Below are 14,170 nucleotides of genomic sequence, written 5' to 3'. Positions count from 1 at the left end.
GAGTGGTGAGTCTGTGGAATTCTCTGCCTCAGAGGGTGGTGGAGGCGGGTTCTCTGGATGCTTTCAAGAGAGAGCTAGATAGGGCTCTTAAAAATAGTGGAGTCAGGGGATATGGGGAGAAGGCAGGAATGGGATACTGATTGGGGATGATCAGCCATGACACATTGAATGGCGGTGCTGGCTCGAAGGGCCAAATGGCCTACTCCAGCACCTATTGTCTATTGTCTATTATTGGTTGCACCTGAGACCATCCAGAGCTTACAATTACTCCAAAATTCCCCAGAAGGTGGCCATTCAACCTACTGTGGTTGGGCTAGCTCTTTGGGAGTTCTACAATCAATGTTATCCCCTTTTTTCCACAATGAACACTGGAAACATCTTTTCTTCCTAAGTATTTATCTCAGTTTCCTTCGGTCTTGTCAGGAAATCTATATATTACTAAACCTTTCATCTCATTTGTTTGTATGTATGCATGCACGTGAGATCCCAAAACACCGCCAAAACGCTACACGATAGCGCTACAATTTTGGGCACACCTTACTCACCATTTTCCTGGGATGTAAATGAAACAAGTTTTGTTCGGATTTATGTTATATTTTACTAGCTATTGACATTTTAAACTTTACAAAAATCACTTTTCCACGACCATGATTTTTAAAAAAACACCGTTTTAATCAAATTCTTCCGTTTTGGTTAACAGCTAACATTGTGTTATTTTAAAGAAAAAATGTGATTTTCATTGAGAATTTTTTGTTTTTTAATGATTTTTATTGTGGGGGGCGGGGTAGGATGGGGGGAGATTTCATTTAAAAAAAAACATCGCAATTTTCATTGTGGGGGTTGGGATAGGGGAGGTGAGGAGTGGGGGAGCAGGGGAAGAGAGGGAAAGGAGGGGGGTAGGGAGGGGAGAGGGAGGGGAAAGTGGGGGAGGTGAGGAGGGAGAATGGGGGAGGAGGGGGAAGAGGGGAATAGGGTGGGAAGCAGATACAATTACTACATTTAAGGAGCATTTAGGCAGACACTTAAATAGGCAAAGCAAAGATTACATTTTTCACCAAGAGAGTGGTGAGAACCTGGAATGCACTGCCTGAGAGTAGTGGAAGGAAAGTTGCTGACAGCATTACGAAGTGTCTAGACGAGTGCTTGAATTGCCCAGGAATAGAACATGTATCTATACACTGTAAATGGATCGATTGTAGTAATGTATTGTCTTTGTGCTGACTGTTTAGCACACAACAAAAGCTTTTCACTGTACCTCAGTACACGTGACAATAAACTAAACTGAACTGAGGGTAGAACGTTTTGGGCTCATTGGAGGAAGACATGATCAATACAGATTAATACACACTGGTCAGCATGGACGTGGTAAACTGTATGACTCCATGATTCAGTGTAACAGTCCAAATGCAGGACATTTAGATTAGTGTAGATGGACAAAGATGTTAGCATTGATGTGTGTGTGTGGGGGGGAGGGGGGAGATTTGTTTCTGTATTGTAGAACTCAATGTCATTCTAATAAACCATCTCCAACCTTTATGGTTTGTTTTTAAACATTTAAACAGTGTGGCACTCCCTCTGTGTGTAGAATGCTAACCTACAGTTTTCCCCAATTCCTCTGTCAAGTGCCTTGAAATGGTTTCTGTATTAAAGATGAAATTTCATTATATCGCAGACTTAGTACAACACAGAGACCTGGATTTAGTTACTTGCATTTGTATTCTCCTTCTGAATTCAATGTTAATGGAAAGTGTAGCTACTATGATTGTGAAGCAACCAAGTCAGGATATATCTATTTAATTTTTCACCTTGAAGGTACTGGAATTGAACCCACTTTGGTATTAGTATTGGTTTATTATTGCCATAGGTACTGAGATAGTGACTTTTTTTTTTTTGCATGCGATCCAGTTAAATCATACACTACATGAGTACAATCAAGTCATACACAAGTATAACATGTAATGCAAAGAGAAAAATACCAGCATGCAGAATATAGTAATACAGTGTGTTATAACATTACAATTACAAATTTGCATCTGACACGCAAAACTATGAAGCTTTCAGCAAAGGCCATTGAACAACAGTTAGGGCGGAGGCACAATTTTCCTGGCTAGCCCACGGACTATTGATTTTAAGTGCATTCTTTTGCAAGGTGTGGATGTCAATAGATAGGCCAGCATTTGTTGCCCACCCCAAATTCCCCTTAAAATGAATGACGAGAAAGGCCATCTTAGACGGTGGTTAAGAGCTGACCGCATTTTTATCAAAGGTATCAAAGGTATTTTATTAGTCACATTCACATACACCGAGGTGTAGTGAAGTGAAATGCTTTTTGCCATTTTGCAGCACACAAAAAAAGAATACAGACATAACACCAATGAGAGTCTTAAACACAAAGAACATCCCCCCACAATGGCTCCCACCATGAGGGAAGGCACAAAGTCCAGTCCCCAACCCCAGTTCACCCATAGTCGGGCCTATTGAGGCCTCCACAGTTGCCTCTATGGAGGCCCGATGTTCCTGGCCGTTCTCGCCGGGTGGTGGTGCTCCGGCGTCGGGAGAGTCTTCACAGCGGCATGGGAACCCTGGAACGGCCGCCTCCATACTGGAGGCCACGGCTTCCGAAGCCAACAAGGCCGCGCCGGTTGGAGCTCCACAACTGGCGATCTCGCCGCGAGATCCCAGGCTCCCGGTGTAAAGTTCAGCGCCGCCGCCCGCAGCTGGTCGCTCCACAATCCCGCAGCTCCGCGATGTTGTTCCCGGCGGTCTCAGCTCACCGGAGCTCCAGCGCGGCGACCCAGGCAAGGCATCGCCCGCTCCACGATAGCGCTCCAGCGCTGTGCCGCCGCCGAAGCCGAGGTTCTGGGCGGTCCCCGACAGGAAACGCCGCTCCAGGCCCGCTGGTAGGCCGCGAAGACGGGTCGAAGCTGCAGCCCAGAGAAAAGCTGCCTCTCCGACCAGGTAGGGACTCTGAAAGGTAGTTTCCCCCTTCCCCCACCCCCCCACCCCCCACACAAAAAAGTCTAGACCTCCAAACAAAACACTTTAACTAACTAAAAATAAAAATAAAACGGTGAAAAGACAGACAACTGCTGGCAGGGCAGCCGTGCACAGGACAGCGCCCCCTGTCCCTGTTCGGTCGGAGTTGGTGTCAAAGCCATCAGTCACTTCCTGCCCAACCTGTAGAAGATTCTGTCCACATTGGCCTCATCGGTCACCTCAGACCCTACAGAACAGGAGTGGAAGTTAGTCATCCATGATAGACACAAAAAGCTGGAGTAACTCAGTGGGTCAGACAGGATCTCTGGACAAGAGGAATAGGTGACGTTTCAGGTTTAGACCCTCCTTCAGACTGGGAATCAGGGGAAAGGGAAACGAGAGATAGTGATGGAGATATGGAGAGATATAGAGCAAATGAATGAAAGATGTGCAAAAAGTAACGATGATAAATGAAACATGCCATTGTTATCTGTGGTAGGCCTGGGTGAGCATCCATGATCCCAAAACATATCTAAGAGGATGAAGTGTAGGCCAGGTCAGAGAAGGAAAACAGGCTTACCTCCCCACGAAGCAGCTGGGATTTTCTGGCATTATATGGGCACCAGTAGATCCTTGTAAAATAATTATTCCGATTTTACCATGTGATTTGAATTTAGTACTCATCCTCAAACTGCTGCCAAATGACAAAGAGCAGCTGACTGAATATGGAAGGGAACTGGCAACTGCTCCCTCCTCCACAACAGGCTGCAGTTTAGACCCTTTGGAATCACAGCAATGTGATTCGGAGTAAGGTTGAAGGAATGGTTTGTTGAGAGGTTCGTCGTTCAGATGAATATCAACAGCTGCAAACACCAGAATCCCTAGCCCCTTACACTCTCTGTCTCTCCATCTCTTTCCACACTATGTGAAACACTTCTTGGACGCCACCTCCTCTGTGCAAGTTGTTTTAGTCATGTCATGGTCTTAGTTACTCCTTGATTAGTACAGGTGTCAGAGGTTATGAGGAGAAGGCAGGAGAATGGGGTTAGGAGGGAGAGATAGATAAGCCATGATTGAATGGTGGAGTAGAATTGATGGGCCGAATGGGTAAGTTCTACTATTATTCTTTATGAAACCTTACATTTGCTGAAAACCGTAGTCATTCAGCCCATAGTGTCTATGCTGGCCTGCAAAGTAATCCCATCTGTTCAACCTGCTACCACTCCCACCTCCACCCCCAAACATTTCCTCTTAACCTTCTCCCTCACATCTCCATCATTACCCCCCATCTCCTCCCACCCGATTCTCCAATTACGAACAATGTATGGCAGCCAACTAGGCTACCAACCAGCAAGCCTTTGGGGAACATGGGACGAAACCCATGTGGTCACTGGGAGAATCACTGGGAGAATCGTATGCTGCAGAAAGACAGTAACAGGGTTCAGGATTGAATCCGGGTCTCTGGAACTGCCTCGCCACAAACCACCTTGTGTGCACATTTCTGAATTTTGCTTGAGATTATCACTTTTGGACTTTGGGTGATGTTAGAGGTGTATTGGAGAAGCAAGAGATGGCAGATGTTGGAATCTTGAGCAAAAAAGCATACTGCTAGAGAAACACAGCATCTGTGGAGGGAAAAGGACAGATGATGTTTTGGGTTGGGACCCTTTTTTTACAGAGGTTTATTACTGTCTGGGTAATGGGTGAGGTAAAACTGTCAAATAAACCAGGAAAGTAACTATTGGACTCAACAAAACCAGTACAGAAGAAAGACACAAAATGCTTTAGTAATTCAGCAGGTCAGGCAGCATCTCTGTAGAAAAGGAATAGGTGAAATTTTGGGTCGATACCCTTGTTCAGACCCTTCTTCTTCAGTCTGAAGAAGTGTCTCAACACGAAATGTCACCTATTTTCAGAGATGCTGCCTGACCCGCTGCGTTACTCCTGCATTTTGTGTCTATATTCGGTCTAAACCACCATCTGCAGTTCCTTCCTACAGGAAACCTGCACAGGGTCTGTTGCATTGATAAGTAAATTAACCATAGGTCTATCCATTTCAACAAATAACACTTGCCAATTGGGGTTAGTACAGAAGGGTTCTTAATGATCAACATGGAAAGGAGGGCTGAAGGGCCTGTTGCTGTTTTGCAATTATTTTGCAGAATAATTCTGGAACCCTGTCTTGTGATATGATTAGTGACTTCTTCAGGTAGTGTGTAAGAATCCAAGACAAGGGCAGCGTAATGGCACAGTTTCTGGAGCTGTTGCAACACGCCCACAGAGACCCAGGATCAATCCTGACTTCGGGTACTGTCTGTGTGGAGTTTGCACGTTCTTCCTATGACCTCAGGAGTTTCCACTGGTGCTCCAGTTCCCTTCCTCGTCCCAAAGACACAAAGTTTGGTCAGTTAATTGGCTGCTGTAAATTGTCTCTCGTGTTGAGATGATTGGGTGAACCTTGGCAGAGTTGAAGAGAATGTGGGAAAATAAAATGGGATTCGTGTAGGATCAGGGTAAATGAATGGGTGCGTGATGCTCAGTGAGAACTCAATGGGCTAGTTTCCATTCTGTATTTGATTATAAAGCAGAATTAGATGTCAATAATTCACTGTGATGCACCCAGTTGACCTAACTCACATACTAATTCCCTTTTAATTAAGAGCATATTAATAAAAGGATGGGGAATTCAACCAGTGAATGGGCCTAGAATCAAGTACAGGTGCCAACTGTTATTTACCATAGGCTTCACCAACCTGAGAAACAGCTGAACAGTCAACAGCCGTTCCTATGCTGATGGCCCTTTTCTCCCTTCAGCACACGCTGCAGGTGTGGGTGGGATGGGGAAGGGTGCTGCGTTTGCATGGGGTTTTACTGCCTAACTCCTGCCGGCACCTCAGGGGTTAACCTAGCACACGCCGCTGTGTTGTTCCTTCGCTGGCTGGTGACGGAATTCCTGCTACAATGACATTCAACCCTGGCTCATGGGAATTATTGAAGGTCGAAAGCAGAGAGGCGATCCTGACGGTATTTCCACATACACACACACAAGTAACTCCCAATCCCCAGCTCTATTTAACATCAGATCCCCAGATAAGGTCAAACATGCAATCCTTCCAATCCACTATTGACAATGCAATGCATTTCCTGATAAGATTTGTTTAATGGTTATAAAACTTTGAGATAGCCGTCTGTTTTAGATGTGAATACCACCCCCCTCCCTTTCTCTCTTCCTCCTTCTCTTTCTCTCTAAGGGACTTGTAGTGGCGTTCAGTCACTCTGCGTGCCGCGATGGGGGATCCGACAACGTCACGGAACCGAGTCTCCAAGATTTTTTCAAACAATTTCTATTCTGGGAATCGGTGCCAGGAATAGCCTGTCAGTCGACAACACACACACACACACACACACACACAGAGCAGCGTCAAACAGAAAGCAACTCACGCATCGAGGGACAGGAACGGGAGAGGAGAGAGGAGAGGCGAGAGCGAGAATACCCCTCACAGGTGAACTAAATAATATATATATATATATATAAAACATGGAAAACACCCACAGGGTCAACAGAGCGCGGTTTATACGCCCCCACGCCCCCCCCCCCCCCCCCCCCCCCCCCCCCACACACACACACACACACACACTTTTTTATTTTTGTGCTACGGGTTGGGGATTTGTTTGTTTTCAAAGTAACTTTTGGTTGGAGGAGCGAAGATATGTTTCTTGGGGTAAGATTGTTATATGTCATATATATATATAATGTACACAAAAAAGCTGGAGAAATATATATAATGTGTTTGTTTTAGAAATGGGAATTAAGTGACCAGGCAATGGCTTCACGCTGCAACAATGCAATTGCACTGATGTCCGTTCTGGCAGGTTAATTTATTTGATGCTGGATAATTGTGATGGAGAGGATTTTTTTTTATGCAACAGAATCCCCGGGTTAACCGGGAAGGGGGAGGGAACGCGGGGAACACCTTCAGCCGGGAGGATATCTGTGCGATGGTGTTAGTCGGTGAATGGGGTTTAAGGTCGATTCTGTAGGTTAGACACTACATAAAAACGATCACGGAGGAGCCGTTGCTTGGAATAAATCAAACAGAATCGGTTGAGTTGTGTATTACTGGCTGAGCGTCGCTGTCGCTGTCGCTGTCGCTGTCTGGCTCCACACCAGTGCCTGACCGCGCTTACCACTACGATTTTAGACCCGCTCTTGATTCAAGAAAGATCCCGACCCGAAACGCCGCCTGTCCACGCTCTACGTTTTTGCTGAAGATCCCAGCGTCTGCAGTTTCTTCCATCACCTGGTCCCAGTTATTGGTCTAGTCTCGATCTTGACCGGCTATTGCTTCGGTTCAACTCTGGATCGTTCATCAGAACAGCAAACGTGGGGAAACCGTGGGCACCACTCCCGTTTCAACCCGGCTCCTGATCCCATTCCCAGCTATGCTCGATCTTGTCCCGGTTATTACTACGGTTCAACGATCTGCCCTGACCCTGGTTATTAAAACGGTTCTAGTCCCGGTCCTGGCTCCAGTTATCATTACTCCTGTTCCTGATTCTAGTTATTGCTCCGGTTTCAACGAGATTCTTGGCCTTGGTTGATGCTCCGTTTTTTGCCCGGTTCCTGCATCTGCTTATTGGCTCGCGTCTGGTCTCGATCCTGCCTGTCTATTTTAGTTTTAGACCCGATTGTAACTCTGATTATTGCTCAGGTTTTAACCCAGCTCCTGGCCCTGGTCACTAATCTGATTTTAGATCGGATTCTGCACTGGATAATGCTCCTGTTTTATTCCGGGATATCGGCCCTAGTTATTACTCTGGTTCTATCCCGGGATCTTGGCCCTGTTTGTTACTCTGGGTCGAGTCTCAGATCTTGACCTTGGTTATTACACCGGAGTGCGGGATCCTGACCTCTGTTGTAGTTTCGGTTCTATCCCGGGATTCTAGCTCAGTTATTATGCCGGTTCCACCCGGAATCCTAGCCCGGTTCTGGCCCGATTATTACTCTCGCTCTACCCAGTATCCTATCCCGATTGTTACTCCGGTTCCATTCTCCAGCATTTTTGTGTACCACCGGGATCATTGCTTGGTTATTGCTCAGGTTCCTGTCCGAAATCCTGGCCCGGTTATTATTCCGCTTCAACCCGGGATCCTGGCCCGGTTATTACTCCGGTTCCGCCGGGATCCTAACCCGGTTATTGCTCCAGCCCGGAACCGTGGCCCCAGTGATTCCTCTCGGCTACTGGTGCCGCAAGCCCAGCCTATTTGCCGGCCAGTCTCCAGGTCGTGTACCTGGTTCCAGCGCGGGGCTGCCGGCGTTTCGGAAAAGCTTGTGGGTGGATCTGGAGCGTTCCGGGAATGTTCCATGACGTGCTCGGCGAAGGAGGGTTATCCGGGGGGGGCTGCGGCCGGCCAAGCGACACTCTCCACCAATGCTAACCGCAATCCCAGCTCGTCTGTGCGAGTCCTCCCTGCGCCCCAGCCCCGCACCCCTACCCCTACCCTTACCCCTACCAGACCGGTTCCCCGGCAAGGCACCGGCCACCCGACCCCGACCCCGACCCCGACTGCCTGCTCCGAGGAGCTTCGCTTAGTTTATTTTCCCATCAAGAAATCCCGTCCCGCATTCTCCGCCAGCTGGTGCAATGCACAAACACAATTCGCTCGTAAACAGTTAAAACCAGGACCAGCAGCTGGGTGTGACTGCTTAACGCGGGGATTTCCCCAGGGTTAAAAGATCAATATGGGAGTTAGGAGATTCCCCGTTAGGGACAGGAAATATGTTGCTCTATTTTACGCTTGTAATTACGTGTGTGTGTGTGTGTTGTTTGGATGTGTAGACTTGTTTATTAATCATACTCATTCAGTCGAAGCCGGCCGTTTGGCCCGACTTAGTGCTGCTCCATCCGCGTTTCAGCGACAAACCAAAGTTGAATTTCAATTGAGTTTAGTTCATTGTCACGTGTGCCGAGGTACAGTGAAAAGCTTTGGTTGCGTGCGAATCAGTCAGCGGAAAGACCATACATGATTACAATCGAGCCATCGGCAGTGTACAGATACATGATGTGCAAGATAAAGCCAGTAAATAAAGTCCGATCAAAGATAGTCCGAATGTCTCCATTCAGATTGATGTTTAAGAAGGAACTGCAGATGCTGGAAAATCGATGGTAGACAGAAATGCTGGAGAAGGAAACAGTCTGAAGAAGGGTCTCGACCCAAAACGTTGCCTATTTCCTTCGCTCCATCGATGCTGCCTCACCCGCTGAGTTTCTCCAGCATTTTTGTCTACCATTGAGATTGATAGTAGTTCAGGACTGCACTCTAGTTGTTGGTAGGGTAGTTCAGTTGCCTGATAGCAGTTGGGAAGAAACTCCCTGAATCTGGAGGTGTGCGTTTTCTCACTTCTATACCCGTTGCCTATGGGAGAGGGGAGAAGAGTGAATGGCTGGGTTGCGACTTGTGCTTGGTTATGCTGCTGGTCTTGCTGAGGCAGCGTGAGGTGTAAATAGAGTCAATGGAGGGAGGTTGGTCTGTGTGATGGTCTGGACTATGTCCACAATTCTCTGCAATTTTGTTGCAGTCTTGGAGAGTAATGGCACACGGTTGCAGAGTGGGAAGACTGTGCATTTGGTAATGGCGAGGAAAGTTTGTATTGCTGGCAAAGAGCTGGCAAAAAAAAAACGGATTGAATATCCTCATCTTGACACCAATTCTGATGGTTGTTCCTTCCCACTGAAAATAATATTTCATACGTTTTTTTCTGACAGGAGGCCATTTGTTCCATTTTGACAGTGCTAGCCAAAATGAGCTGATTTCCCAGTTCTTGGTTGATGTCATGGCAGTTTGTGGTTCTTTAAACACGCATTCTTGTGTGTGGGAGAGGGACGCTCTCACTCTCTCTGTGCTTCGCCATTTGCGAGATGTGGATTTTATTGTCCATCCATAACTCCCCTTGAACTGAAGAGGTTTCGGGTGACACAATGGCATAGCTGATCCAGCCACTGCCTCACAGCTCCTGTGAACCGAGTTCAATCCTGACCTCAGCTGCCTTCAGTGTGGTATCTGTATGTTCTCCCTGTGTGTTTCCCTGAGGCTCTAGTTATCTCAAACATCCCAAAGACCTGCAGCGGGTTGGTAGGTTAAATGGCCACTATGAATTGTCCCTAGTGCGTAGCTGTGTGGTAGAATCTGGTGGGGCGAGGGCAGTTAATGGGAAATGGACAGAATAAAATCTGAAGAGGGGTCTCGAACCCAAACGCCACCTGTTCCTTTTCTCCAGAGATGCTGCCTGTTCTGCTGAGTTACTCCAGCTTTTTGTGTCATAAATGGGTACAATGGTCAGCATGGATAATGATGGGCCGAAAGGTCTACTGTGCTGTAAAGCTCTAGCTTTAATTGCAGATTTATTCTCTGACTTGAATTCAAATTCATCAGCAGCCATGGTGGGATTTGAACTTGTGTTTCTGGATCAATGATCTAGGACTCTGGCTGCTGTTCCAGGAACCTAACCACTACGCTACCAAGCCGTCATCATTCTTTAAGCCAGCCAGTTCCTGACCCCCACCACCACAGCATCCTCCACTACACTTTGAGTGAAACAAAATTCCTAATTTTCCAGTTAACTTGCACCTGGTCTCTTGTGGTGGAGATCTTTGCTAAGGAGAAGTGGTCTAATAACTCCTTCCAAAGCAGATCCTTTTCTCTCGCAGATGCACAATGATGCTTAAAAACTCTTCGTGTCCAGGTACAGCATCGAAAATTCTAAACCAGCTGTAAACTGGATGTAATGCTGGAGAGAATTTACCGTCAAGGCATTTGCAGGATCTCACATTATTCAGTCTGGAAGCATTTAATTCAAAGAAATATACTTTATTTAAAATCAACAATGAGTGGGCTCAAAATATAGATGCCAGCTGTGACTAAGTTTGATTTCTGAGGGTATTTTGGTTGCATTTTCATGTTTAATAATTTATTTGATGTCCAGATCTCTCCCCCTCTCTCTCTCCCTCTCCCCCTCTCTCCCTCCACTTTCCACCGCACACTGAAATCCTTTACCTGATGTTCATACAGGCAGCCGAAGTTAGACTTTCAGGAAAGGAAGTTTTCCCCTTCCTCTCCTTCTCCCTTTACCCCACCCGCAACAACTCCCAACCCTCTATCCCCCCCACACAGGCACAGACACCATAAGCTTTAGACAGTGCATCTTGGATTTCATTTTATATACTTACCCGCACTTGAATCAAATAAATGGATTTTGTTAACTGGCCTTCTCAATAAGTGAACTCTCAATAAGTGGAAACATCGATTTAAAAAAAAAATTGCCGATGCTGGAAATCTGAAATAAAAACTAAAAATAAATACAGGAAACGCTTGGTAGGTCAGGCATGCCTGACCCCCTGAGTGTTTCCAGCATTCTCCAATGTCTCTCAGAGGTCAGGTCTGCCATCTGAACAGCTGCAATGATGATGAATAAAAGCAGTAGGCCGTGTCAACTGAGAGAGCGGCGTTCCATTTTTATTACATGGAATTCTTGATTATGCATCTCAGTGTTCAGGGATTATGTGCTTGACAGGAAAATCGTTGCAGGAAATGTGAAATCCCCTTTCTCCGCTCCCCTGCCTCTTGGCTTCCTCCCCCTTGCTCTGGACAGCTGTGGCTTGGTAGTTCACTTTCCTGTGGCACTGAGTCAGCAGGTGGGAGCTTCAAATCCCCACTCCGGAGACGAGAGTGCACAAAAATGGAATTGCCTCCTTCAGTGCAGCACTGAGCAGGGCCTTCTCAGAGCCAGGGAATTGTCCGGCACAGAAACTGGCCCTTCGGCCCACCGCGGCCATGCCAACCCATCTGTACCAAATCCACACTGAGGACGACTTATTGTAATCATGCATAGTCTTTCCGTTGACTGAATATCACGCATTTAAAAAAAAGCTTTTCATTGTACCTCAGCACACATGACGCTAAAGTAAACTAAACTAATCTAAACATTAGCTTCATAGCCTTCTGTGTCTTGGTGATTTACATGTTGTGAAAGTACCTGTATCAACCACTTCCTCAGGTACTGCATTCTAGAGACTGTTGTCCATCCGGGTGGTAAAACCCCCTTAGATTCCTTCTAAAGCTCCTCCCTCCATCTTAAACCAATGCCCTCTCCGAGTCAAAGAGCTACACAGCACGAAAACAGGTCTTTCAGTACAACTTGTCTATGCCGACTAACTTTCCCAGCTGAGACAGCCTGCGTCTGGCCCGTACACCATCCATGTACCTGTCTACGTGGTTTTTAAACAACGTAATTGTACCCACCTATACAACTTACTTTCGCAGCTCCTGCCACATACCCACTGCGTGGAAAAAACAAATGCCCCTCTGGTCCTCTTTAAATATTTTTGTGGAGGGGATGGATAGTTGATGTTTTGTGTTGGGACCTTTCTTCAGTGATTGTAAGCTGGAAAAGAGGTGGAGATGGGACAAAGTCTGGCTAGCGATCGGTGGATACAGATGACTAGAGTTTGATTAGCAGATGTGTGTAGTACGGAGTAAAGAGGTATGAACTGTAGAGCCAGAGGGAGGGATATAGGTGGTGAGCTCTTTCTTACTGCCTTTTGATGTTACCTCTAATGGACTGGGCAATGATCACTACTCTCTGCATCCTCCTTTATTCTTGGGCATTCAAATCACTGAAATAGGAATTGATACAACCAGTCAGTTTGCTGCCTCCTACACACCTATAAAATTGTGACAGAGCATTCAGCAACATATCGAATCACCTCAATCTTTTGAGGCAGTGGAGGCAGTGATGAGCTTTCTTAGCGTTTGTATCAATGTGCCGGGCCCAGGACAGATCAGATATATACACATTCAGGAACTTGAAGCAGTTGACTCTCCCCCCATTAAGTCCCTTAAAACTCCTATATATCACTGTTAGTGGAATCTTGCTGTGCATAATGTAGCCATTAGATTCCCTAACTTGTAACAATTTCTTTACTTCAAAGATTCACTGGAATGTGCGTCTCGGTGCCCTGAAGTGAGAAATCAGCATGATACGAGTCTTGAGAGATTCTCTTTTGAACCCATTGCTCCTGGCTCTCGCACTGTACATATTTTGATTATAGTCATATGGAACTGCTTTAGTAGGGAGCGGAGAAGAGAGCTTTGTAAATACACATTGTTAGGTGCCATCTCCGAACCTCTGCCATTCCCCTTCAATATTGGCCATGGGGATTTTTCTGATGTTCTTTGGAAGAATGTGACATACATGCACGTTTTATTATCCCATTGGCCGTGCCTCACCAGAAAAATGTTTTTCGTAAAAATTAGGAAGCATTTAAGAAAAAAAACACATTCGCCTTTCCACCATAAAATTGCACAAATGCCACCTTATAGTACACCAGCAGGCCAAATTGGAGCAATCATGTTACGAGCTGTGACTGTAATAAGGCTATGCTGAAGTAAGTAAGGTTCTCTGTCGAGACTACTGGGAGAACCGTGCCCGAGTCCACTTTGTGCTCTTCTCTTAACAAGCGACCCCTTGTCAGAATGGAGAGTGTTGGGGCCACATTGGGAGTAGTCCACAGTGATTGATTGTGAACAGTCTGACTGCCTGTGCGTAACACATTATGCTGAGGCTTTCTAGGGAACCAGGTCTGGGCTCCTGGAAGCTGCCGATGTGATGGCCTGACCACATGGTTCACGGAAAGAGCTGCAGTTCGTCTGGTTGGAGAATCGGATGTAGCAGAAAGAAACCATTCAGCCCATCGTGCTTAGGAAGGAATTCTTCGTCTCCTACGTTCCCCTATCAGGAAGCCTCAGCCTAAAATTTGAAACATAGGCAGTCTGAGCACTCCCATTCAATCATTGCCAGCATGGCCCCAACACTCTCCCCATTCCTACAAGGGTTCACTTGTTAAGTGAAGGGCATAACATGGCCTACAGTGAACCTTATTTACTTCAACAGATTCAGTGGTGGAGCTTCATCACATTGCAAATGTTTCCTTTTCCACTCCTACATCAGATGGTAGACAGTTGATTATGGTCATGTATTCAGAGTGTTATCCGTCACTTTGTTTTCTCTGCAAAACAAAGGATCTGTCTTTGTTGTGTGTGAAACGAAGGCCTGTTCATCCAGCCTGCCCTGTTGTTGCACAGTAAAGTACTTTTATAAAAGAATAGACACAACAATGTCCCCAACTTTGGAAGT

The 14,170-nt window shown here is 46.3% G+C and overlaps 1 protein-coding gene across 1 annotated transcript in view; it reads left to right on the top strand.

Moving 5' to 3' along the window:
- Positions 1 to 6,237: 6,237 nt before the first annotated feature.
- Positions 6,238 to 14,170, top strand: part of hivep2 (HIVEP zinc finger 2) — a 241,941-nt gene continuing 234,008 nt past the window's right edge. Inside the window, exon 1 of the mRNA XM_033026034.1 lies at positions 6,238 to 6,479. The gene's annotated coding sequence lies outside the window, so the exon portion shown is untranslated. The remainder of the gene's footprint in view (positions 6,480 to 14,170) is intronic.

The sequence above is a fragment of the Amblyraja radiata genome, chromosome 8 (genome assembly GCF_010909765.2).
Source record: "Amblyraja radiata isolate CabotCenter1 chromosome 8, sAmbRad1.1.pri, whole genome shotgun sequence".
Classification (NCBI taxonomy): domain Eukaryota; kingdom Metazoa; phylum Chordata; class Chondrichthyes; order Rajiformes; family Rajidae; genus Amblyraja; species Amblyraja radiata.
The sequence above is the reverse complement of the archived record's forward strand: the minus strand, read 5'-3'. Positions and strand labels throughout refer to the sequence as shown.